Source organism: Balaenoptera physalus (genome assembly GCF_965194825.1).
Source record: "Balaenoptera physalus genome assembly, chromosome: 3".
Lineage (NCBI taxonomy): Eukaryota > Metazoa > Chordata > Mammalia > Artiodactyla > Balaenopteridae > Balaenoptera > Balaenoptera physalus.
The window spans coordinates 106614031-106641893 of record NC_138890.1 but is presented as its reverse complement, the minus strand read 5'-3'; the positions used below and the strand labels follow the sequence as shown (position 1 = coordinate 106641893).

Sequence of the window (27863 nt, the reverse complement as noted above, 5' to 3'; positions counted from 1 at the left end):
CCTAGGTGCTTGATGTGAAAAAATTACGCAAATGGTACTTTTCTCCATGGAACTAATAATCTAGTGAGAGAATCATATGCTGAAATATGTCCATAAGTAATCACAATATAATTTATATTTATATAAATTTATATAAATTATATTTATATATAATTTAGCATCACAGTGGAGGGATCTACAGAGACTTAAGGGAGTATGGAAGACAGAGTATCTGAATTTAAGAAAGGCCTCACAAGGGACTTTTAAACTGGATCTTGAAGGGAGACAGGGATTTCCTGGGGAGAAAGGAGGAAAGGGCGTTCCAGATACATACTGGCTGTATAACGGTAAGAAGGGAATAGTTTGGATGGTGTGGTGTGGGAACAATGAAGAAGTGCAGCTGACACATAGGCTGGTGTGATTGTGAGATATGAACTTGGGGATTGGAAAGGCTCTGTTTTACGCCAAAGAGTTTCAGTTTCTCCCTACAGATAATGGGAAGTTATAATTATTGTTTTGCTTTTCAAGCATTTATTTTAAAATATTACACACATATTGTATATCAATATGTATAGAGGTGATCATATACATACTGTTTTTTTTTCCTTTTCCTCTTTTAATTGGATCGTCCCTCACAGTCTTCTGTCTCTTCTCCATCTTCTCTCCCTTCCCTATTCACCTCTTTCCCTCCCCGACTCATATTAACACTTCTTTTGTATCCTTTTTTTGTTTTCTCCTTAGTTATATAATCATATTCAAGTATGTGTGAATATGTATATATATATATATATATATATATATTCAGTACCCATACACACAGCTTCTTTTGGCCATTGTTTTCTTTACGAAAGAATACTTTGCATATTTTTCTGCATCTTGCTTTTCTTACTCAACTATTCTTAAAGGAAATGTCTCCAAGTCCATAGGGTGAGCTCACTGCAGGGACTGACGTGACCAGAATTTTTTTTTTTAATTAATTAGGCTGCATAGGGTCTTAGTTGCAGCATGTGGGATCTTTGTTGCAATGCGCGGGCTCTTACTTGCGGTGCGCGGGCTTCTCTCTAGTTCTGGTGCGTGGGCTCTTTGTTGTGCTGCACGGGTTCTCTAGTTGTGGCATGTGGGCTCCAGAGTGCGCGGGCTCAGTAGTTGCAGCACCCGGGCTCTCTAGTTGGGGCGTGTGTGCTTAGTTGCCCCGTGGCATGTGGGATCTTAGTTCCCCGGCCAGGGATCAAACACACGTCCCCTGCATTGGAAGGCGGATTCTTAACCACTGAACCACCAGGGAAGTCCCAATGTGACCAGAATTTTTTATCAGAGAGATCATGTTGGAGTGAACAATGAGCTAGAAAGAGGATAAGAACTGGAGGAGGGGGGTAAATTGATGGATAAGCAGGTAACAAATGATGGGGCCTGAGCTAATGCAGTCAGTTTTGGCAGGGACATATTCTTAGCACATACAAGCCTCAAGTAAAAAATGAATTACCATATAACATGTCTCAATAAAATGCCAATGGCCACTGTTATCTAGTTCTAAAATTTTGACAGTAGATCCTCTGAGTGTGCTGCTTAGAGAAGCATAGGTTCAAAATATTTACCACTAGCTTAGCTGGAGTTTTTAGAAAAGTGTATTATTCACTCACATAAATGCATATTTCTCTACTTTCTCCTCTATTCTGCACATTTTTCTGCAAAATATCCTTGATCTCAAACTTGTTTTGGAATGCAAATGGCTAAATCCATTGGTGGTTTAGTTTAGAATTCATGCCTACATTGTCTTTGAATAAAAACATTTTCCATCTTCCAATCACACTATAATCTTCCCTTAGGTTGCTCAGTATTGGGTGTGATTACACTACTTTTTACCCATATTGCAATCAATGCAATCATGTAACACATTACTAATGCCAACCAGAGTGGCCTTAGCATATTATAGTATAAATTTTCACAGCTTTTTTTATATTTGAAAATGTCTTTTCAACATCCAAACTGAGTAAATATTTCATTGGAACATCCAATATATAATTACCAGTTCTGTTAAACAATTCTGGTTTATCCTGCAAATATAAACCCCATTTATCATAACCATGCTAAAGATAACAAGACCTCCTCCAACCTTCCAAACCCTGGTGTAGTTAGTAATTTATTACAAAACACAAAGTACCTAGATTCTAGCAATTTAAGCGTTTTAAAAAATACTTTAAAATGTAAATATTTCAGAAAAATACATAGAATAATAGAACACACATTTTCATCATTAACAATTGTTAAAATTTTTCATATTTATTTACCATTAACCACCAGTGTCAGTCTTGTTCTACTCTTCTGGTCCCCACAGAGAATCTCTATCACGAATTTGGTGTGCATCTTTCTAGTTTATTTTTATCTTATATACATATATGTATCATAAATAATTTATAACTTCCTTGTTTAAAAATGTTTAATACTAGTTGCATCACTGCATTTATAATTTTTTACCTGCCTTTTTCTCTCAGTATTATTTTTTTGACAATTACTCAATATAATTAAATCTATTTTGGCAGCACTGCAGGGATTAAGCATGTTTGTGTCTCCACTGACAAATATTCAAACGTGGTCCTTCATCAGTATTATGGCCTGAATGTTTGTACCCCCCACACCCCCAAATTATATGTTGAAACCCTAACAGCCAATGTGATGGTATTAGGAAGTGGGGCCTTTGGAGGTAATTAGGTTTAGATTAAGTCATGAGGGTGGGACCCTCATGATGGGATTAGTGCCCTTATAAGAAGAGGGAGAGACACAGGAGCTCTTGCTGTCTCCTAGAGAACAAAGAAGAGGTCATGTGAGCACACAGCAAGATGGTGGCAGTTTATAAGCCAGAACAGGGTGCTCACCAAAAACAGAATCATGGTATCTCATTTTTTCCCCAGCTTTACTGAGGTATAATTCACATATAGCATTGTGTAAGTTTAAGGTGTGTAAAGTGTTGATTTGATACACGTATATAGCAAAATGATTACCACAGTGGCATTAGTTAATAACTCCGTAACGTCACATAAAAATGGTATGTCATTATTGTTTAAATTGCATGTTCCTCATTACTGATGAATATTTATTATTTATTTATTTATTTATTTATTTATTTATTTATTTATTTATTTATCTGTGTTTATGGATTTATATATATATGGATTTAAAATCTCAATCTTGACCTGAATTGATGCTATAAGAGGAAGAGAAAGTTAAAATGTACTATAGAATGAATCCACAAAGTTAGTATACCACCATTTATCCTCATAACATTTAAGTTTCTCAATTTGATGGATGGTAAGTATTATTAAGTCAAACTCTTACAGCCAGGATTTATCACAGCAGTAGTATTTCAGAGCTCAGCTTGGGGCAGAGAACCTGTATTTAAGGCAGAGGATTATTTGGTTATGAAACAGCAGAATCATAATCAAATTTAAAGGCAATGGAGAGAAAGTAAAGGCATATAAGGAGATTAACTTCTTTCCAGCAATTTGTTTGAATTTATATAAGTTTTTGATCCATCATACCTTCCAAATTTGAGTAACTCTTGGTGTGGTTATAAAGCAGAATTAAAACAAGAATGCAAAATACTAGTCTCAGGTGGTAACTGAGCACATCTGCACGAAGCCTTTGCTTTCCTGCTTACCACACAACTGACTGAAATGTGGACTGGAAAAAAGTGACCGTTTTACAAATAGTCTATATTCTATGTAGAGTCCCTTGGTTATAAAGAAATAGGGTATGATTTGAAATGGCATTTAAACTGCCCCTTAAGTAATGGTTAATTTTTCTTTTAAATGAAGCTTTTGTTTTAAGAGAAAAAAAGTTTTTGCTCCCATGAAATAAAAAGAGGCTGGAGAGAATATAGGAAGTGCATGGTGGTCCATATAAAATAATGGATCACTATAATACGAAATGGGACCCGTTTTTCATGTAACCAGCACAATAGTTGCATATTTCCAAGACAGAGGATTTCTCCCATAACCTTGGTGGCAAGACTGTTGATTTCTTTTATTGATTCAGAATTTTAGAGAGGCATCATGAAGAGAAAGAAGGGACAGAAGGATGGAAGGGAAGAAGGAAGGAAGGAAGGGAGGGAGGAAGGGAGGAAGGAATCAGTTGATTAGTCCTGGGATTTTGGGCAATGGAATGACCTGGTTCAGACTCTCCTACCATTAATTTTTTTTTTTAGTAAGTCAATTAAACACCCCAAGTTTTGTTTTCTTCATATAAAAAGGAGAGATAACAATACATGTAGAGTTCCTATGAAAATGAAGTGAGGGACTTTATAAATTGAATAATTTATGCCTGCCACACATAGCAGCCCATTCCCTTCCAAATTTCCCATCTTTGGGAGTTTAAAAATACTTTTTCCACACCTATAGAATTAAAATGAACTATTTTTCATTGAATACATTATTTTGTACAAATTCCGGTGCCATATCTAACTGGTCCAAAACACTAGTGTTCACGCAAGTCATTAATAAAACTTTCTTTCAGAATACATTTCATTCTACACAGTTAAACTTGGCAGCATTCCTCCAGTGTATTCCCAGAATTTTAGTCTAATGAAATCTCCCTTACAAAGACAGTTTTCCTAATCCTATACATTTGGGAAATGCTGCACTCTATCCTGTTTCCTCTTTGAGAAGTCCTCCAGTCAAGGAAGTTGTTTAAATGTTTTTAAGCCTGTGTTTTCCTACTTTATTTGGCCATGGAAATTCTTTTTAGGTAGCTTCCATTTATAGTCCATGGAATACATTTTGTGACATGTTCATGTCATTGATCCGATTTGCTCCGCCAACCCTATCTGCAAATATAGTCATACTTCTTTTTATTTTCAAAAAATTTTTTGAAGCCTTGATTTGCCATTATTAGCAGGAACTCTCTTGTGTTGGGCCAACATCTCCATCACTCCCCATCCTGTCCACCGTCTCTTGAATTGTCTAAGAACTCTGATATTTACTTAGTCCTAAAGGAGGTTTTTCTTTTTTCCATATGTAGAGCAGAGAGTGAACAGTAATCCTGATTCTCCTCTGCTGAAGGCTGGTTTTGCACAGACCAACAGAAGCTGATCCATGTGCCTCTCTTTGCTAGCACCAGCACTGATCACTGGTGCCTTGACTGGAGCGCTAATGTTAGAATGCCATTTTATAATAATTTCTCAGTCACTGATCCACCAAGCAGAACACAATTCAGTGTGTCTGACTCCAGATGCTTCCTAAGCACATAGGCTCTATGTCGAGTCTGAATCTCCAGCTCAGACTCCCCTTGCCCTCTTAGTGAGTTCCTGCTTGGGCACTTGGTGTTCTTTTGGACAAGGAGACCATGGGCAGAATCAGCTTAGTCTATTTAAACAGTGTTTCTAACCTCAAATTTGGGGAATAGGTGGTAGAGTCTTTGTAGCTTTCTTCCCTGAAGGCCTGTGGTCTCCCTATTCAAATTGGTTGAACCCATCCCTAGGGCTCTGAATGACAAAGAATGTCAGTGAGACGCAGACTCATTAAGTCTGACCAAGGTCACAGTATAACTTTACCTGGGACAACAGTTTCTTCTTACCCTATATTTTCATAATTAAGAGGGGTCATTCAGCTGATTCTATAGAGATCTATTAAGTGTCAACCACATACCAGGAACTGTCCCAAGACTGGGATATGGCAATTCACACAAAAGATAATGTTTCTGTTCTCTTGGAGCTTATATTCTAAAGTAGAAAAAAAAAGACAACAAATAAATAATGTACATTAGTTAGTGATGAATCCTATGAAGGAAGGATAAGGGAATACAGAGTGATGGCGGTAGGACATTATTTTATATAGATTGGCCAAATTGGGCTTCTCAGCCAGAGTCCCATTTGAGCATAGAACTTGAAGTGATGGAGTAGCCATGGAAACATTTTGAGGGAGCTTCTTCTAGGCAGAGGAAAATATAAATGCAGTGAGGGGAGGGTGCTTGGAATATCTGAGAAATAGCTAGAAGTCTAGTGTTATTGGTCAGAATTAGTAAAAGAATGATAGGGGATGAAGTCAGAGAATCTGCAGGGTGGGTCAGAGGAGATGATTTAGAGTCTTGTATTTAAGAGTCTTTTTTAGTGTAAAATAGGCCCCCCATGGGGCAGAGCTATGCAGTCATAAAAAAAAGAGAGAAATCAGCCCCCCGGGCAGCCTGGCTGTGATCTAAATTGCCCAGGGCCAGGACATGTGCCAAGGCTGCTGCTGCGGCTGCTGGATCCATTTTCTCCTGCGACTGTGCTTTCTTTCCTGAGTCCTTAACGCTCTGGGGTTGTAGCCATCAGAGGGGCTGGACGCAGTCCTCAGTGGCAAGGAGGCCCGGCTGGCAGTGCGGTTTGAGGGTGACCTCTCTCACACATGCAGACACCCCCAAACACGTGCTCCCCCACTGACCTTAGCCCTACCAGAAAACTCAGGGCTTCCCTGGTCCCTCATTTAGAGCCTTTGGTCTCATTCTGAGTGATATGGGAAGCCAATGGATGGTTGTCAACAAAGTTTTGACATGATTCAATTTATATTTTATAAAGATTATTGGATACTATATGGAGAATAGACTGTAAGAGTGGCATGGTTAGAAACAGACACATTTAGGAGGCCTTGGCAATAGAATAGGTGACAGATGACAATGATTTCAACTAGGGTGTTAGAAGTATTAAGAAGTAGTTGGTTAGGAATAAGTATTGAAGGTAGAGCTTATGGGATTTATTGATGGATTAAATGTGGGATATGCAAGGAAGAGAACCTATTATGACAATAAATTTTGTAGCATAAACAACCGAAATCATGAACATGCCATTTATTGAAATGAAGAAGACTGGAGGAAGTCACAGGTTTTGAGGGTAGAAGAGGAATCAAGAGTTTGCATTTGGGCAAGTTAAATTTGAGATGCCTTTCAGATATCAGGGTGAACATGTTAAATAGGTATTGTATGTATGACTCTGGAGTTCAGGGGGAGATTAGTGATAGTGATTAAAATTTGAATAATTGTACATAGATGGTATTTAAAGCCATGGCATTGGATGAGATTACCTAGATGGTGAGTGTTAATAGAGAATAGAAGCAAAGAGCCTTGAAGAACACCCTAGAACCTTCCAATGATTCAAGTTTCGAAATCTAAGTAGGTACCAGTGAGAAAGGAAGAGAATAACAGATAAATGGTATCCCAAGAGTCGTACAAAGAAAGTGTTTCAAAACCATGTTGACCACTGACTTTGAAAACATGGAGATCATTGGTAATAGTAACAAAAGCAATTACAGTTTTAGAGATGTATGTCAAGAAATAATGGAAAGGGAGGAAGTGGAGACTACTTTTTCAAGAAGACTCATGTTAAAGGAAGCAGACAAATGAGAATAGAGCTGAAGGGAGCTATGGGGTCAAGGTATTTCTTTCAAGTTGATAGATATTAATGCATAATTGTATGTGGATGGGAAGGACTTAGTGTAAATTGATGATGTAGGGGAAAGAAGGGAAATTTGTACCTTAAACAGGTGAGAACCTCACATTAAATAGATGAGAAAAGATGATACAATGCAAAAATGGCTGGGTTGGCATTAGATGGAATTTACATCCCCATTTAGGGTATGGGTGGAAGTCAGAGTACAAAAAGATAGGGGGATGTATTACATTGAGGGATGTATTCATTTACTCACTCATTCATTCATTTATTCATTTATTTATCTAACAAATATTTAATAGATGTTTATGTCTTAGGCACTTTTTCCAGGTGTTGGGGATGTAGTATTATAATAATCGTTACAAATTCTGCATTCTATTTCTCTTGAGTGGGGGCATAATAAAGGAAATAAATACATAAAATACATAGTATGGTATATTGTACAAATGACATGGATAAATTCTAACTTAAAAAACTTTTTGATTAATTAAATAAATTAATTTGTAGGCATATGTTTGGTTATGACCATTACTGTAATCTGTTTTTGAGATAATCATGTTAATTAAATAGGGAAAAAATTATAGTAAGCTTGTGGCAACCAAGGCGGTGCCCAGTCAATATTCAATCCATGGATAACGTACCTACAAATGGCCTCCTTCGTCCTGTATTTCCTAGTTTCACAGGACACTATTGGAGTCTCGAAGAGAATCTGAAGCTTTATATTTTTTTAGTTCAGAAGTGAAATAAAGGAAGAACCTGTGACGAGTAGGAATGGTTTAGGAGAACTGAGGGCAGACTTTCAAAATAGCAGGTATGAGGTTTTTGACCTGACTAGCTGTTTGATGTTTTGGTTTTTATTTTACTTTTTAATATGCCGGAATCTAATAAAGATTTGTTTGGGTTAAAAATGAAAATAACTCATGTGTACATTAGTGAGGTCAGAACACCCAGTGAAAATTAGGCAAATTGAGAATACTGCATATTGGAACAGAAATATCGTTATGTCAGGAGCCACAAATCCTGGAATTTGTATCCAGTTCTGCTATTATCTGTCTATGTAACATTGCACAAATCCCTTCAATTCATTGAGCCTTACTTTCCCTATCTAAACAACATAAGTAAAGGTGTCTGCCTTGTTTAACTCAAAAGGCCGTTAACTTCTTTTAACCACAAAGATCAGTATATTATGCACATTTAAAAATATATGAGGAAATTGAGTCTTAGGTCAAACAACTCGTCTAAGATCACATAGCTCATACGTTAAGACAGATATTGAACCCAACCTTCTCTGATTCTAAAACCTAAGCTATTAACATGTTCTGCGGTATCCAGCAAGCACAGACACTCAACTGAGATCAAGAGGCTTTGAAAATGCTTGGTAAATAGCTTTATTCTCATGTCTGCTTTAGCATTCACTGTTGGTTGGTTTCAGAAGAGGGGTAAAAAAAAAAATCTCTTCAAACAATTTAACCAGGCGGCCAATATTTCCTTCTCCTCTGGAAGCTGCCTTGCCTTCCTTTGAATTGCTTCATTCGCCTGCTTTGCAGGCCACATGTAACGGGGGACTAACATCCAGTGGTTGATTACTAATTTCCTGTAAGTTAAACGGGAAAGCTGAGTAATAAGTATTTTTTCTTTTCTGATTATACAAACATGTATGGGTTTATGCTGGGTATAAGTTAGGGCATAGCAGTTCACTTAAAGTTTGCAAATATGCATTTACAAATTAGCTTGCCGCCAAAGTTGCTTGTATTTGTGACACATCTAATGCTCTTCTGCTCAGCAGCAATGTTACAGATGAACTTGAAAGACAGCAGTGGTATTTTTATGCAAATGTGCCATGAAATGTCTTTGCTAAATAGGCAATTCCTTCCGTAGCAAGGTTTATTTGCAGTGATATAATTTAGAAGTGTCCCCGATGACAACCTTTTGAGCCATATTAGTTAAATGATAGAACATCTACAGTGTTAAATCTACAGCAATATATTATAATGGGAAAAAAATGCCTGAGCAGCAGGGAGCCTTTAATACAGAACTCCATAGGCCACTTAAATAGTGTAATCTGGCTTTCAAGTGGAGCATTCTAAAGAATCTCTATGAACCTTGCTTTGGGGTTTCAGAGGATTGGAATGATATTGAGGACAAAGCTCTGTTCTGGATCTACCTGTCATTGAAACGCTCATGCTGCTCTTGTACAAAGCCAGGTGGGATCATTTTTCTAGGAAACATCAATTACTTCTGCTTTTGCTCAGAAATGGCACAGTTATTTTTAGATATATTTTCCACTGGTCTACAAAGTATTGCAATTGCCATAAAATATTGGGTAGTATCATAATGGTGTAAGGATCCCTGAGCAAAATATGCCTCCCCATGATATTACCTTACTTATCTTTGAAAAACAGCAGGATTATATGTTTTATAACTCCCTGTGCAACTAGCAAGGCGTCAATATGGATGGCAAATGAATGAGTTAGAATTTTACAGATTTCCAATGTACTTAATTCAAAGATATTTTCTTCTCTGAGGGTCAGTTTGTGGAATTTATGATTTGAAATAGCCTTATTTGAATAAAATGAACCAGGTTCTTCTAGGGGCTAATCAAATTCTGGATAGTAAATGAGCTACCTTCAGAAGTTGCATTAACACAGCAGTAGCTTAATAAATTATACTCTGCTGATTTGACTTCCACTGGTACTTAATTTACAAGTGGAGATGATCCTGGTGTATGGAGAATCTAGCTTATCATGAACTAGTTACTTGTTCTGATGCACAGCATATATCCAGCCAAGAGATTTGAAATCTAGTTTTGTAAAAAATATAAACAGAGTTTTGTGAGGGTTAACTCTTGACTGAAGAATTAATACCTAGAATCATGACAGCTTTTCTTTCTTGGAATTTCTTCAGTTTACCTTCCATGATAATGTCTATGATATACAGAAAATGAATTGCTGTGTCATTATAGCCTCTTTTTTTAAAAATTAATTAATTAATTAATTTATGGCTGTGTTGGGTCTTTGTTTCTGTGCGAGGGCTTTCTCTAGTTGCGGCAAGCGGGGGCCACTCTTCATCGCGGTGCGCGGGCCTCTCACTATCGCGGCCTCTCTTGTTGCGGAGCACAGGCTCCAGACGCGCAGGCTCCAGACCCGCAGGCTCAGTAATTGTGGCTCACGGGCCTAGTTGCTCCGCGGCATGTGGGATCTTCCCAGACCAGGGCTCGAACCCATGTCCCCTGCATTGGCAGGCAGATTCTCAACCACTGCGCCACCAGGGAAGCCCTATAGCCTCTTTAAAAAAAAAAAAAAAAAAAAAAAAAAATTATTTATTTATTTATTTTTGGCCGCGTTGGGTCTTCGTTGGCGTGTGGGCTTTCTCTGGTTGCGGCGAGCGGGGGCTACTCTTTGTTGCGGGGCGCAGGTTTCTCATTGCAGTGGCTTCTCTTGTTGCGGAGCACGGGTTGTAGACGTGCGGGCTTCAGTAGTTGTGGCACACGGGCTCAGTAGTTGTGGGTCGTGGGCTCTAGAGCGCAGGCTCAGTAGTTGTGGTTCATGAGCTTAGTTGCTCCGCGGCATGTGGGATCTTCCCTGACCAGGGCTCGAACCCATGTCCCCTGCACTGGCAGGCAGATTCTTAACCACTGCACCACCAGGGAAGTCCCATGTCATTATAGCCTCTTAAGGAAACGTTTCCCCAGTTGCGCCCTCAGCCATCTTCCATATACTGGGTACAGTTTAAGACCATATACTATAATAAGAAGTAAAACATTTTGGTCTTTTATTTAAATAAAAACTATATTATAAATTACAGTCTTTGAAAGTTCATCTATTCATCCGTCTATACATTCAGTCTCCACCAATCTATTAATCAATTTATTGTTTTATTCATTAAATCAATAAAGAACTCTCACTTTAATATTTTTGTAGTCTCCTAGGCTTTGAAAATATTCAAAGCAAAAGAGACATAGACCATAAAAACTACTAAATCTCATCTTCAACAGACATATTTGCTAATAGTAACTTGCCTCAGTCAGCTAGACTTGGCCAGCTGTCCCTGCTGAAAGCCTAGCTAAGGTGGGTTACTATTCTTCCCTAAAGATTCGTGTTGGCAAGCTCATGTAGGTACTCTACATTTGTATGGTGGCTGAGTGCACTGTCCCTAACCTTTGGATAAACAGAGGATTTTGGTTTCCAAGGTTGTCAGTGTTTCACCTGTTAAGTACACACATATCCTCTCTTTCTGAAAACCGTAGAATTTATGTTTAGAATTCAACACCAACAAACAAGGGTAGAGTTCTCATGTCAAACTGAAAATATCGCTAACACACTTTGGCAGAGAGATGGTGACATTTAAGTCACTTTTTATTAGTCTTTTTAATAGGGCCTTCTAATCTCTATCCCTAAATCACTCTGACTCTCTTGGTGTCTCCATTTTTAATAGGAAAAGACATTGCAAGAAATGTAAAATTAATTCTAATTCTCCAACTTAGGTTGTGAATTGCATTTAAGTGTATGGATGCAATTTACTATATCAATTCACTTATATACTTCAGTTCACTGAGTGGGGGATTTTAAAGTCCTTTTAGTTTTATTTAAGTGCACCAGGATACATGAGTCAAAAGTCTGAATCCAAGATTCTAAAGATGGTACTAGGAGAAAGCAGATGTTGATATCAATTGCTCTTTAATTTCAGGAGACAGTTTTCCTTTCAGCTGATGTGAAGCAGCTCATGTTCACTAATGGGTCTGGTTTAGACCCTTCAAGAGATGTTTATTATCATTGTCTGGGCTTAGGAAATGATTTGAGACAGTTGATTTTAAAGCTCCATCAAGTTCTCATGCTGCAGAGTAACATCTGATCATTTGATGTGGTCCTTTCAGGCAAAGGACAAATAAAGTGAAAAAAAGAGATTTTATTTCATCTACCCATATGATGTGTGAACTTCAACTTGCTATCATACTGAATTGTGTTCCTTCAGTATGAAGGAACTTGACAAAAGCTTTTAAATTCAGGTGACCTGAGGCGGGGATATGCCTTAATTTGCAAATTGGTTGAACAGATAGTGAATGAGAATCATGGAAGTGTTTTGGATATTTTATATGTTTTTAATTAAGGGGAATTCTTCATAGATGTAGATGTTACAAGCCAGCTGGTATAGTGTAGAATGGTGGATTTCTGTATTCGGCCTGGAACTTCATGTTTCAGTTTGTGCAAAACTCCAGGATATCCACCAGAAATGTTTAGCAATTCACTGCTTCTGGAGGCCAAATAATTTTCCAGAGGATTAATACCTCAAACATCTTGAATTGATGACTTGGACTTTTTAGAGATGAAGATCTTATTTCTTTTAGCTGTTGATTTTCAAAGGCACGTTCTTTCTGGCTCTGGATAATTTTTCAATAACAAGGAGGACTTACATATATGGAAGTCTATAGAAGACTTACACATAATCTTTAAAAAGTTGGGCCATTTAGAAACATGATCATTTGCATTTTTTCTTTTTTGAACGCTTAACCCCTAAATTATTGTTTTTCACAGAGAAGGGCTTTGGGATTTATAATTTTTTTCTTTTCCTTCAAAACTGAAACACACTCTTGTTTTTAGCATATAGCTTCCAAGGTAATGAAGAACACACCAGTACATTAAAGCAAATGTGTGTCAAACCCCAGGGAAAACAGATGTCATGCATGCAGTATTTCCTCGAGACATCTGAAATCCAGCATAATTGTTCTTCAGTCTGTTTTCTAAGTATATGAAACAATGGGGAGTGTACATAAATCCTTCTATATTAGAATTTAAGAAATATTTCAACTGGAGAAGTTCAAAGTTTGCATTTGATAAATCAAGATACCAAGAGCTTAAAATTAGGAAACCCAGAATTGTAAATGTGTATATTCCCACTGGTCATTCCACAACTCTACATTCCCCCACTGATTTTCATAATCTGTGATGAAGTATAAGCCTGAAGCTCATTTGTAAGTCAAGTCCATCATTTTGTGAACATTTTAAACAGTATGCTCAAATGTGAAAGATCATAAACTTAATGCAGCTTTTCTAATCTTAAGTAAAATTTATTAGCTGTTATCATAAATTAAGAAGGCTTGGCAGTCAGCAATAAATCTGGACCCGTGAAAGGTCCAAATATAAGAAAATCATTCATAGTATATTTACAAAAGTGTGTTAGCATGTGTGCGTATGTGTCAGTCCTTCTGTGTGTGTGTAGAATTTAGCATTCGTTGGATAGAAAAAAATATAAATGCCCACGTGGAGGTAGATTCACAACTTCTCTAGCCTCATTTAAATTTAGATACCGAAAACCTTTAACTTGTAGGCTCATTTCTGTCCAGGTTTGAGCAGAGAGAACTAAGACTGAAAGAGAAATATGAGCTAGCTCTCTGCCATCGGGGGAACTTGGCACTAGTCTTACTGTCCTGAGTCAGTCCCATGCACTACCTACCAAGCTGCAGCCACATCTCCTGATCTGGTTGTGCTGTTTCCATGACTGTGCTTACTTTCCCAGGTGTCACTCAGTTCTGTTTGCTGGAATAGGGTCCTGCCACAAACCCCAGGCCAATTGGCTGTAGGCTTACCTCTTGGATAGCTCTTACCATTCCTCTTCCTGTCTCTCCTGTTGAGCATAAGCTACAGCATGCTTCCCATGCATGGCCTCCTGTATATAAACACCAGTCCCGAATACATCTGAGATCGTGATGCTCTCCTAGGCATAACATTTTGGTTCCTCAAGGGCTTACAGCTAAATGAATCTTCGTAAGCTTGACTCAACACAGTTCCCGTTTACATAACTTTTCATGTGAACCCATCATTGAGCTCCCAGCATGCCTTGTGGCAAGGCTACACAGGTGTGACAAAACCCACATTAAATAGGAAAGCTTACAAACATTTGGCTTCCAAAGCAAAATTATTACTAGGGTTATTGGGATCAATATTCCTCTATCAAGCCTTTGTTCTGTGTATAAAGTTTAGTTGAGATATACTACTCAGAAAGCCTTTTAGTAATGAACATTTGCTCTCCGCTCTTTGGGCACTGAAAAGATCAGATAATGGGCGAGAAGCAGGTGTTTTTCTAGCATCTGGAAAAAAAGCAAATAGTGAGTATTTCATGATGCAACGTCTCTAATTAAAACAGCAGAGATTTTAACGAGGTTTTGCTCTTTTTCTCTCTCAAAGTAAGTCAGGTGTTATCTAGTCTAAAATGCCTAGACCTGCATGTCTTCTACACGTCTCTTGTCTGGCCAAATACCAACTAGATAACTAATTATTTTTCATTATTAACCTGCTTACATTGTACTAGACTGACTTACATTTTAAGGTGCTAATAATGCTTAATACTTATAACTGGTTCATTTTTGTTTTGCATATATATATGAAAGAGTGAATCATCTGATGCTGTAAAATTAGTTCCTTTTAATATAAGCTGCTAGTAATCGGCACATTTATTTAAATGGAAATACATCCCTTTCACTGTAGACATTTATGATATTTTATATGTAAAAATGAAAATCCAGCAAAAACAAAAAAGCATATCCTATGATATTGTAAATGAAAGATACTTTTTGAAACCCATTTATATGGTTCTTTACCAGAAAAAAAAAAAAGGGAAATACAAATTTGAGGGATAATACTTTTATTTCAGTAAAACTGATCACATTTTTTGTGGAAATAAAGCTGTAAAATAATTCTTCTAATTTAGGGTCATGTATTTGACACCTCTGAAATAGTCTACTGGACAGTATTCAATTAACTTGGGTCCTCAAACTTGCTGTCTGATGAACATTGAGAACAAGTAATTTAATACTTTTTTTTTCCCTGCAGAGGTTTTAGAAATTTATCACTAATGCTGGAGAGTGGGAATATATGCTCTTCGAAAGCAATGTCTTCTTTTTAAGTGTGGACAAAATTGGCTCAGGTAACATAAGAGCCCAAAGAGCAATAGCCTAGAATTCAGAAGTTGACCTGTGCTTGAAAAGTCCCAAGACATAAGTTGATGCTACTTTTTACAAGAGTTCAGTGTTGCAATTTCGTCGTAACCTTGTGTATGTTCTCCCTGTCACTGACTGGTGTTGAGGATCTGACTTACTGAAGAGAGATGCAATTTATGGATTCTCTTGGTATTCTCATGGTTTTCAATTCTTACTTATTACTTGTGAATTTTATCTTCCTTTAGCTTGTCTGTAAACTCTGTTACTCTCTGTATAGTCCTGTTGCCAGTGTAGGGTAGAGAACGTCATGTGTGAGTTGGCATTATGATTCTCCACACTGATGGTGTAAGTGATTTTCATATTCTAGGAGAATCGGATCAGAAAACGTGAATTCATTTGATCAAAGCAACAGACGTCCTTTCTCCTAAGTGTCTATCCCCTCCTTACTCCCTATTCCCACACCAGAAGTTGAATGGCCTTAAGCAAAGTGGCGAGGAAGGTGGGAAGAGTGCCTTCCCAGTATCCAGTTATTTCTCTCTTGTATGTGACCTCTAGTTCTACTCAGTTTTCCACAGTTCTTTATACAGAAGTATATTTTACTTTATTTAAATTTTTTAAAAACTGTCAACATTGCTTATCTTAATTTTTTCCTGAAGGACACCCTAGACAAATAGGACAATGGAAACCCCCTTTAATTTTCTTCTGAGGTTGCTATATTTGTATACAGTGACCTTGGAGGATGGCCCAGCTTGACTGAGGAAAGCTTTCTAAGAGGACTTTGTATGGAGAGGGGGCTGGCATAAAGAGTGGGGAGGGCAAAAGCAACATCGAACTCCCTATTTTCCCTTTTCTCCATTCTTGCGCCCCCTTGATGGTCTTTCCTGCCTGCAGAGCAGCCAGACACCCATCCCTACAGATGTGTTCATGTTTGGGATTGGGCTTGGAGGAGGATGGGAGGTATGACATGAGAGAAGGTGAGTGAAAGGAGGACTTTTTAATATGCAGATTGCTTGAACGCCGTCATGCTACCCTTTTTTACTGGCCTCTACCAAATTTTCTGGTCAGCAAGTATATTGAGGAAAGCAGTTTAACAAATTAATCTGCAGAACTTTTTTTTTTTTTTTTGGTCACTGCCTCTAGATCAAGCCACACTGTAGCCTAGAAGCAAGAACGTGGAGATACTTCTGATGAGGCCTGGAGATGCCCTGGTGGGCTTTCTCTAGTTGCGGCAAGTGGGGGCTACTCTTCATTGTGATGCGTGGGCTTCTCATTGCAGTGGCTTCTCTTGTTGTGGAGCACGGGCTCTAGGCATGTGGGCTTCAGTAGTTGTGGCACGTGGGCTCAGCAGTTGTGGCACACGGGCTTAGTTGCTCCACGGCCCGTTTGATCTTCTCGGACCAGGGCTCGAACCCGTGTCTCCCGCATTGGCAGGTGGATTCCTAACCACTGCGCCACCAGAGAAGCCCCCCTGGTGGTCTCTTAACTCAGGCTGAGTCTACATGAAGCCAGTGAATTAGCTATATAATGTGGTTGCCTTTCTTTCGTATTTGTTATTTAAACACAGTGCAAAAACCATCCTGGGTAACATATATTTTAGTATATGTGAAGAGCATATAGATATTTCAATCCATGCTCTAAAGATACGCACTCTTAAAGTATTGCTGTCCTCTAAAATGAGGCCAAAAGGTACCCCAATAACAAGTTTCAGAGCACATATTCCTCTCATACTTATTCAGTTAGATTTTTGTTGGGGGTCATTTAAGGCAACCACAAAATTAGGCAAAGAAGAAAGAGGACCGTAGACAAACCAAGTGTTAGGAATTTTACGGTGACTTCAAAAGCCAGAAATCTTGGATGTTTGATTTTTAATTTGTTGAACATTTTATCACTTTGATTTAATGTGCCAATGCTTTGTATTATTTTCATTTAATAGTTTAGTGTGATTTCATAGTATAATTCTCTCAATACATCTATTATAAGTTCTCATTCCTAATACAGAATTCGGTCTTTGTCATTAGTGTGGCTGTTCACTTGGAGAGGGTCTCCTGATTCACTCACTGTGTAGGAAAGGTTTTGTTTTCAGTCTATTGGCTGCTTACAGGAACTGTCCGGGCTCATTGATATCCTAGCAAAACACACCCTGTTGGCTCTTATTGCTTAAATATTCCCACTTCTAAAATTACCACTACACCACTGGGGGGTGAATGAATACACGATTACAATTTCAACTTGACAGTTTTAAAGGAAATGGCATAGGGATTTAATTAGACCCTCTCCATGTGCTTCATTGATTCTCAGATGGGTTTTCATTCTAGCATAAGCAGATGTGGGTTCTAACGTAGAACTTAGATTCTCTTGTACCTTATGGGTTATTCAAACCAGTAAAACAGCCAACAGTTAGTTGCCTGAATATGCAAAATCCAAAAGCCAAACTGGTTTGGGAATGTTGAGGGGTAGTTTTCTTTCACTTCCTTTCCTTTATGAAATAGGAAGATTGAAGGCATCAGGAAAATAATGATTTTTGTGGCTCCTGATCTTTATGCTGTATAATGAAGAAGGAAATTAGGCTACGGTGAAATATTTTCACTTGGGCAATAACAGAAACTTCTTGACATTATTAGAAAAGAAATATTATAATTATTTCTCTTTTTTTTTGAGCTAAACAAAATGCCCAACTGGAGAAAGATATGAAAACCATTGTTAAAATTAGTTACTGGAGATTTTAAGAAGGAAACTTATTATAACCCTTTGAAGATTTTCTTTGAAATGTATTTTCTCTTAAAATGAGTATAATATGCATTCTCAGTTTAGAAATCCCAATGTTTCTCCCAACAGATGCATTGTTAAATTTTCTAAAAATTCAGTTTGGATAGAAATTTACAGTAGCAAGAAAATAATTGAAGTCGACCACAGATGTCTGAGAGGGCATGCCACCACCCATTGGCATGGCTGTATAGTAGAGAGTGCCATCATAGACTCCATGGTGTATCAGTTGAGAAATACGCGTCGGTAACTGTCTGGTTTCCTATGGCATCAGGCACGCCACACCAGGACCCTCATAGAGGCAGGGCTGTGACTCCTTCGTGTAGTCTTGAACCTATTTTCACCAAGCCTTCCAGTCTTCATCCTTCCAGCCTCTGACCTTATGTTTAGTCTTCCTCATGTGGACCCCATTATCATTTTGTCTGCCTTTTCAAATCACTCCTCTTGCCTCAACTTTTCTTCTCCATTTCCTTTGGCCTCACTATGTTGGGTAACCCTGGGTCCTGTCAAGCTCTAGGATACTACCAACCATGTATTATAATTCCTCACCCATGGTGCCCCACAGAGTTTGTCCATTAGTTTTATTTCCTGAGGGGAACCTAGTGAGAAAGTGGTGTCATTTATTTTCATATAGAAAGTGTCATGTCATATTGTGCTGAGGTGGAAGACACAGAGAGGAGAGAGAAAATTATCAGGCAGAAATGATATATACCTACTAGCAGGTTGTATATGTAGATATATGTTATATTTATTTAAATGTTTACAGCATTTAATGTTTAAACTTTTCTCTCTGTTTTTTTTTTTTTTTAATAAATTTATTTATTTTGGCTGTGTTGGGTCTTCGTTTCTGTGCGAGGGCTTTCTCTAGTTGCGGCAAGTGGGGGCCACTCTTCATCGCGGTGCGCGGGCCTCTCACTGTCGCGGCCTCTCTTGTTGCGGAGCACAGGCTCCAGACGCGCAGGCTCAGCAGTTGTGGCTCACGGGCCCAGTTGCTCCGCAGCATGTGGGATCTTCCCAGACCAGGGCTCGAACCCATGTCCCCTGCATTGGCAGGCAGATTCTCAACCACTGTGCCACCAGGGAAGCCCTCTCTCTGTTTTTATTTTTTATTTATTTATTTTTTTAAGTCTCTATTGAATTTGTTACAATATTGCTTCTGTTTTATGTCTTGGTTTTTTGGCCGCAAGCCATGTGGGATCTTAGCTCCCCGACCAGAGATCGAACCAGCACCCCCTGCATTGGAAGGTGAAGTCTTAACCACTGGACCGCCAGGGAAGTCCCTTCTCTCTCTTTTAAAATTTCACTGGCATGCATGCAGTGATTGAGTTTTATAGAAAAAGTTTAAAATTATAATACTTATAGTAAGATCTCCAAATTTTAACTATTTGCTTCTTAATCTATCCATTAGAGCTTATGGTGTGCTTTCTGAAAACTATTAAAGAAATTTTGTCTCTTTGTATTCTATTTTCTAAAAAGTTGGACAACAATTAACAATCAAAAATGAACCTCTTGATTATAACTTGCGATCTGTGTTACATGTATTACCTTTAGATTAAATATATACATGTAAGGATGGGATAAAGTATATATGAATGAATATATGAAATGGATATGTGAAACATTTCATTTGTTATCTGGAAGTCCTGTTTTTCTTTTTCTTTTTCTTTATGAGTATTGGTTTTTATCACATCAAAAAAGTTGACATGCAGGTCAGAGTTGTTTCCCCGTAGAAAGTGGGAAGCCATGTGTTAAAAGCCACGGAACTGGCTGCTCCTGCCAGGTGTCTCTGAAAAGGGGCCGCTGCATGAGAACACGTTTAAGTTAAAACAACCCTTCACGTATCAAAGAAATGTGTCAAAATAACCTCAAACAATTAAAATATAATATATATTTATAATTCCAGGCCCTCAGAAGCAATCATGGTAGTTAAGAACAAAGTTTTGAGTCATTATGCTAGAGGCCAACTCAACACATCTCTAGTGAGATGAAATTCGGAAACTGGCCTTACAGCCCTGAGTTACTGCGGAATCTCTTCCACGCGCCGGACTGACGGGCGAGCGTCCTCCGTGTGGCCGGCGGGGCCAGGCGAGCGTCCTGGGAGGCGGCAGCTGGGCGTCCTGGCTCCTTCCGCGGGCCTGGCCCTGCCGACCCCGCCCCCGCCCCCCAGCCCACCCGGCTGTCCGCCCGGCCTTCGCCCTGCAAGGCCAGCGTCTGGATGCCTGACCGGCACTGGAAAATAAATCAACGCGATTCTGTTTAAATGTAAGTTTCTTCAAGAACCTGATATCTCAGTTACAAATAATTGAAGCTCTTTTTTAAAAAGAAAATAACTCCCTTGTAATCAACTACTTTATGTGAGGAAAGAAGGCGCCGTCACAGCAGCTCGTGGCCGTCCAGGGCCCGCGGAGGGTGGCCGCGTCTAGCTGGCGAACGTCTTGCCCGTGTCCTCCTTCCCCTTGTATGTCTTCTTGCCGTGCGTGAACGGGGGATGTACCGGTACTCGATCATGTGCGTTATTTGCCTCTTCATCGTGATACAGAAGAGCATGATGAAGTACATCACCAGGATGGGCCAGAACACTGGGACGTTGAATGCCTCAAAGAAGGTGCAGACCATGGCCACCAGGATGCCCTTGGTCACCACGTGCCAGGATTTAAACTCTGGGAGCCTTCGAATGGAGGACTGGAACTCATTCTGTTTGGTTGGTAGCAAGGGGCCATCGTCTGAATCTTCCATTAAGGAAGGATCCACTTTTGGAGAAAGGAAAGCTATAAGGAGATTTAGATGGTGGATTCCCAAGGCGTAGGTCACGATGTACCAACCTGGCAGCAGGTAAACTCGGATCATGTAGATGAAGCTCAGGCCCAGCGTCACCACCCATCGCACAGCCGTGTATGGAGTAGACTTGTCCAGCCAGGCCTGATAGACCTGTCCAAGACTTGTGAAAAATCTGTACACCACGGAAGGTTTCCCATGGACGGAATCTCCCACACTGTCACCTTCGGACCTGCTGGCGGTCCACTGCCGCCAAGCGCGGTCTCCTGAGGGCCGCGGGAAGGAGGACGCGGGTGGCGGCCACGCGGGCGCTTCGCTCGGTCCGGGAAGAGGCAGCCGAGCACCTGGAAGTCCTGTTTTTCTTTTTTTAATAAATTTATTTATTTTATTTATTTATTTTTGTCTGTGTTGGGTCTTCATTGCTGGGCGTGGGCTTTCTCTAGTTGCGGCGAGCAGGGGCTACTCTCCGTTGCGGTGCCCGGGCTTCTCACTGCGGTGGCCTCTCCTGTTGCGGAGCACAGGCTCTAGGCACGCGGGCTTCAATAGTTGTGGCACGCGGGCTCAGTAGTTACAGCTCGCGGGCTCTAGAGCGCAGGCTCAGTAGTTGTGGCGCACGGGCTTAGTTGCTCCGTGGCATGTGGGATCTTCCCAGACCAGGGCTCGAACCCGTGTCCCCCGCATTGGCGGGCGGATTCTTAACCACTGTGCCACCAAAGAAGCCCCTGTTTTTCTTAATCCTTGATATATCTTATATATTGAGTAGTTCTAAGGTAGAAATTGCTGACATTATGTATTCTACTGTTTTAAACTTTTTTTCCTAGAAAATATTTTATTAAAAAATATGTTATGTCCTATCGTGAGGTTTTGAGACTTATGCATTCATGTGTAAGTATGTTCTACCTTTGTTTGGTGGCATCTACTTGAAGTAGGTAGAAGGTATGATTCTATTTATATAGCAGTGGTCTTTGCAACTAATGTTAAACATAAGGAGGCATTAGGATATGTCATTGGGATAAGCCACTCTGACTTGTCACTTGTAAGGTGTGCCCTCCAAGTATCACAGTTTAGGAAAAAAAAAAAGGAAAGAAGTAACAAAGGCCAAACAGTACAGTAGCACATTCATATTATAAAGCAATGATAACAATCACAGCTACAGAATATTTTACAATATAAAAGGCTTTTTTTCCTTTACATCCATCAAGTGAGGTGGGTCACACAACTATTAATCGTCATCAATATAAGTGAGAAGTTGAGGTACAAATATAGTGATTTGTCCAAGACCATTTGATCAGTAGTTAAATTCTGCAGAGCCTTGAACCTGGCTCTTTGACTCTTAGATGATGGACCATAGGTAATCTAAGAAGATGCAGAAAATGGCATTAGAATGATCCAGAAGGCCTTCAGACCTTTGGATCCTTGAATGACTCACTTGAATTAACTTAAAAGAATGTGCCAGTCCTCCTCCTTTTCCCTCCCCTGTGAGCTTCTGTATTCTGGTCCTACCTCTCCCTCCCCTCCTCTGCCATCTCATATAGACAGAACCACAAACGGGGAGGAACTTGATGAAGTCTCCAGGAACAGGGCTTGACTCCATGGCTAGGCCTCCCTGGAAATGCTTCATAGAACCTAAAAGCCTTAGCCAAATCTAGGGAATTAACCCAAAGATATTGCAAATGAAATCTCTAAAACCTGCATTCTGGCTCTAGGTTTGCCCGCCCCGGTCTCCACTGGGCAACCACTGACCAGGACATTTTAAACCAACTTTTGTGACTATCCACCTCTGGCATTTGATGCTCTCTGAGCTAACTGTTTGGAAACTGAGGGAAGGAACCACCCCCGGACTTCATGGAATATTCTGCCTGTGGTATTTGGGCAGAAACAGGGTTGATAATTTTCCTGCATCATGAAAAGTCCTCTCTGAAATAATCATAGAACTATTTTATCATGAGTTGTAACTGCTAAGCTCTGAAAAGGCCAACATGGAATTTTAGGGCACCTTTATCTTCTTCTGCCAAATTTCTCACCCTGCTGGAAGATGCCTGAAATTCCAATTTATTTCTTCAGTTTAAGATTTTGTTTCCCGTTCACGTGCAAATGGAAAGATAGCAAGTTCAAATGCTATTCATCACAACTTAGTCTTAATAGGTCTCCTCTTCCTCCCTCCCTCCCTCCCTCCTTTCTTCCTTCCTTCTTTCCTTCCTTCCTCCTTTATTTTCATGTAGCTCACATTTATTGTACACATACTGTGTTCTAGATACAGTGCTGAATTAGCAATGTTTAAAGAAAAGTGCTAAAATCCTGACACTTCTGGACTTGAATCCTTGCTTGCCACTTACAAAACTGTAGAGCCACGGAGAAGTAACTCAATCCTCAGGCACCTTTCACTTTCACATCTTAAAATGGCAATGTTAATACTAATGCCTACCAAATACAGTTGCTAAGAATATATAAGATAGCTTGTGAAACCTTTCCTAAAAAGTATATTTTGATAGCAAGAGAGGGGAGAACCCATGAGGGAGGACACTGACCACTGAGAGGGACAAGGATAGAGAAGTAGCCAGGCCCGAGGACAAATATCACCAATTTCATCATTTGCTTGAGAAATCTCTCATAGAAAGCTGTCTTTGGTTATTTCACCTTTGCATCTTTCCATTTCCTGGGCATAATTCATGGTAAAGCTGTGTGGTGTCATGAAAAAGCAGTGAACAAGGAAATTTGTGTTCCAGTCCTGACCCTGCACCCATCAGCCTGTGATAGGCCATGTTACTTTCCCAGACCTTATCTTCCTCCTCTATAAATTGAGGGAATAAAATGAAATGTATTGCACAGAGCTCTTCCAATTCCCAAAATGATGTATGATTCTAACTTATTAAAGACTTCCTCGACCACTTAAAATACTGTTTGAATGCAAGCATTCCCAGGTCCACTACAAAAATCCTATAGACGTTATATCTCTGCATAGTGGCCAGAGAAGTACAGAGAACCACTTGAAATATTGTGGTAGAATTGAGCTGTGCTTTCTCAAAACTTCTCTGAGACCTGGGCTCAATTTGTAGGTTCTGGCAGAGCCTCCCAGAACCACAGTATTCTATCATGTTTATGGAAGGAGATACTCTTCTCCACTGAAAAAAACATTACACTGGCAAAAAGAACTATTGGGTTCTACCCATGGTTTTGGCACTAATTAATTAGGCAACCTTGGGCAAAGCAAATGACTCTGGACTTCATTTTTCTTGTTTGTGAAATGAGCTAAGTGTTCTAGATAATCTTTAAGTCTCCTTGTATTGACAAAATGCTCAATGACAGTCTCAGAACTACTTGATTGACTCATGAGTTAAGAAAAAATTTCAGATTGGAAGCCTCCCTTTAATGTGTCAAAACAGGTCAAACTACAACTTTTCAATGAAAAAAATTTCTTTTGCTAGCACCACTCTTAAATGTAATCATTTATCTTTCATGAAAACAATAATTGTCATTTTGTAGATAGGGTGTTAAGGTCTCTAGTGTGCTTTGAATTACTTGGAAACCACACACACACACACACACACACACACACACACACACACACACACACACACAGTGCACTTATAAATAACAAGTAAATTCTCTCCCCCACAAGGATACTAAATTTAGGCTGGAGAAGCATTCCACATGCTTTTAAACATAGATCTGGTGTCTAATAGCAAAGATCCCTACCACAGTACAGAATTTTTCCTTTTCTGTTTTTCTTCATCTGCTGAGGTTTAACATATCAGGGCAAATATTGGACCTCTCATAAGGTTTTACTCTTCTTATTCTTGATCTTGTATCTATTTGTTGGAATACCTATTTTCTTGAGTTTAAAGAACCACTGATCATTAGATTCACCATTGATTAAATAATAAGTTTCCAAAAAAGGAAAAAAAATCACAATATTAAAAGTGTACCTTGATTAAAAGTTGCTTCCTGATTTTGAAAACCATAGTTGTGAAAAATGTGTATCTTGAATCAAGGAAATAGGATCAGTCATTCAAGTAAGGAGTAGGCATATTTGAACTATTATCCAGAAGTCCCTGACTTTTCTGGGAAGCCTTTTCTAGTGGATCTTCCCTTTGAACTCTGGATATCCTGGATACTAACAGGCAACACTGCATCATATGCAATGTCTTGACGTTTGTATCCCAAGCTTCTGTGATAAGTTCTTCTGATTAAATACAGTTGTATGATCCTACCCTCTGAAAACTACTGGTGGATATATTGAAACAATTGCTCAGTTTCTCATGTTACAGATCCCTCGATCTTGTTGCACTGTGCAAACAAATTTCTTTTCTCCTGCAAGAAGTAAAAGCAGAGCTCCTAGAAACAGAGCTGGGTTGCAAAATTATTGAGAGGCAAAAAATAAATTAAGAAGAGTCATGATTTTGCCAATTCACTGGCAGAAACTTATTGATACCCTGTTGGAGAAAAATAAATGCTAATGGTTATAAGTATAAAATTAAACTTTGGAATCTGTGTTATCTTGGGTGAAAGGACCAGACAGTGAAACTAAAGATACATTCTGCCATTAGGACCATATTGCAGATTTGAATTCACTGAAAAGTGCAAAATTGGCTTAATCTTATACTTGGTGGTGATTGTTCAAGTCGCTAACCAATAGCTCTATTTTTTAGCTAAAGCCAATAGCTAAATTGTCCCATGGATTCATGATACAAAAGGGAAATTTTGTTATTCTGTTTTATTTAAATGATATGAAAATTACACTTACAAGCTACCTAGATATGTGAAAAAATTTCTGTAAAGAATTCTAGATGTCAGTTTAGCCTTCATGGGTTTCTAAAATGAATTATCAGCTATATAACAAGATTGAATTTTCTACTTGTGGAAGGAGAGGCATATCTCTGGGTAGTATTTATACAGCATCTCCGGTTTCCTCACCTCTACTTTGTTTCAAGTATCCGAACATGGATATGGGTACTCTCCTTACGTCTTTTTGCAGCCTCTGTTCATTTCCTTTCCCCTGGGCCTCAGACTTTCCCTTGAGTTTCAGCTACAAAGCGTTACCCTTTGACAGGGTCCCAGAGGTAAAGTCTGTTGCTCTCTGTTCAAGTTGATTCAACTCCACAGCTATTCACTGGATTATTATTATGGCTGGGGTGTTTTAGTAGATGACTTTTCTTTTTCCTAGCCTCTTTAAATCCAACTGCTCTGGCTCCTATTTTGCTAGGGACTCATTAGAAGGCCACAATTTATCTTTCAGAACTAATCTTATGTGATAATGACTTTACTCATTACCCCTGCTGGATAACTTCTGCCTTTAAATGGTGGTTGCCAATGCCTTTAAAGTTAAGTCTTGAAGTCTTAGTCACCGGGATTAAACAAGGCCAGTTGAAGGTGCTCAGTGCTTCTCAAATTACACCATGTAGAAATTTCTCTATTCACTCAATAGGAATGCAGAGGTAGATCAGGAGCTAAAGCTGGCTTTGCTTTTATGTTTAAATATAATAAAAATCGATAAGAATGTGCTTTTAAAATGAGCTTTTTTTCCTATTAATAATTCTACCTTTTCTCTAGTCTGTTGAAATTATTATTTTTACCAAATGACCACAATAAACTTATCACAAATTTTTCAAAAATCACCCTTGGCACAATCAAAAAGTGTCTGGAAATGTTGCTTATCACGTCAAACTTCCAAATTAGACTTACATTTGTATAACCATATTAATCTTCTCAAGATGGAAACAATATATACAGAAACATTTTTCTATAAGTATTTACCAACATGCTGTGTTAAAAATCAGATAAGGTGAAATATTGGCATTTGGTTGAATTGATCTAGTTAATATATGTACTCTAAAAAGTATGTCAATCCACTTACAGGCATTTAGTTGACACAATAAATTTTAAAATTGAGAATGAAAGATTCATCAATAAGAATTGGAGAAGTATAAAATAGTTCTCTTTTAAACAACGTTGTCATTTAACTGATTGAAGATTTGTTTAAGGGGAAGAGTTTGAAGAATTCTCTTCCATGCATGAAGTGAGCTGATTGTTTGTTTCAACTGCTACTCTTAAAAAAGACTAGCTAGATAACCCAACAGTTCTTTTCTAAACTATGAATTATTGTATAGATTTGTAAAGTCTAAAATAATACAACTGCTCTCAAAAATCCCAATGACTTGCTCTTTAGTGTTCAAACAACAAATGAGACAACCAGAGCTGATTTGTTTTTATTTATTTTCAAAAAGTACCTGGGGAAATCACTGACTTTGTTTATAGGATTGTTTACCTGTTTTTAAAATTAAATCTGAATTCCTATAGATGGATTTCTTCTCTGAACATAAATATTGCTTATAGCTTGCCCTTAAAAATGATATAAAATATTTTTATAGGCAAAGAAGCAAGTAAGCTGAAAGGAAACCCCAGAAAACTTATCAAAGCATTTTCCTTTCATTGTGAGAACTGAGTTTACCTTACAATTGCCTCAGTAAATCCTTGAAGATTTTCCTAAATCAACATGGTTATGAGTTGTCTTGCTGAGAATAATAACACTTTTTAGTACCCTTATTTTTTTTTAAGTCCCTTTACATTTTGTGAGAAATCTTAACTTCTTGGTAAAAGATATTTTCATTAGAATAAAAATGGGACTTTCAGATGCCTGTCATTTTCTAAAATGCTTTGAAGTTTGAATTTTTTATGTATATCAAGAGAGTAACTCTCTCTGAATAGAGTGTACTAATGATAAATTTAGGATTTCAAGAATCAACCTACATTACAGTTACAAAAACTATACCTGCTATTGACATCACAGTCAGCTTTTGTGCAAATTTCACTTGTGACAACTATTTATTATGCTTATCAAATGGCAGGAAAAAGCTCCAACACTGAAATTTTAAAACTAGAGACAGGCACTGAATATAGATGGGCATTGGACCAATCAGATAATGTGATAAGATAGTGCCAAGAGGTCAAAGCAGTTGTAGAAAATGAAAGGAAGTTAAAGTATTCATGACTATTCAGCAG

At 38.6% G+C, this 27863-nt stretch overlaps 2 long non-coding RNA genes and 1 pseudogene across 5 annotated transcripts in view; 2 read left to right on the top strand and 1 right to left on the bottom strand.

The window, feature by feature from the left end:
- The window catches only part of LOC309659020, a 159387-nt gene that overhangs the window by 84806 nt on the left and 46718 nt on the right, over positions 1–27863 (top strand). The window lies entirely within an intron of this gene.
- LOC309659048 overlaps positions 1–27863 on the top strand; it is a 93320-nt gene that overhangs the window by 49787 nt on the left and 15670 nt on the right. The window lies entirely within an intron of this gene.
- On the bottom strand, positions 20264–21257 carry LOC309659010 (protein RER1 pseudogene; annotated as a pseudogene). Its single transcript has one exon. The product of its transcript is annotated as a protein RER1 pseudogene (transcript).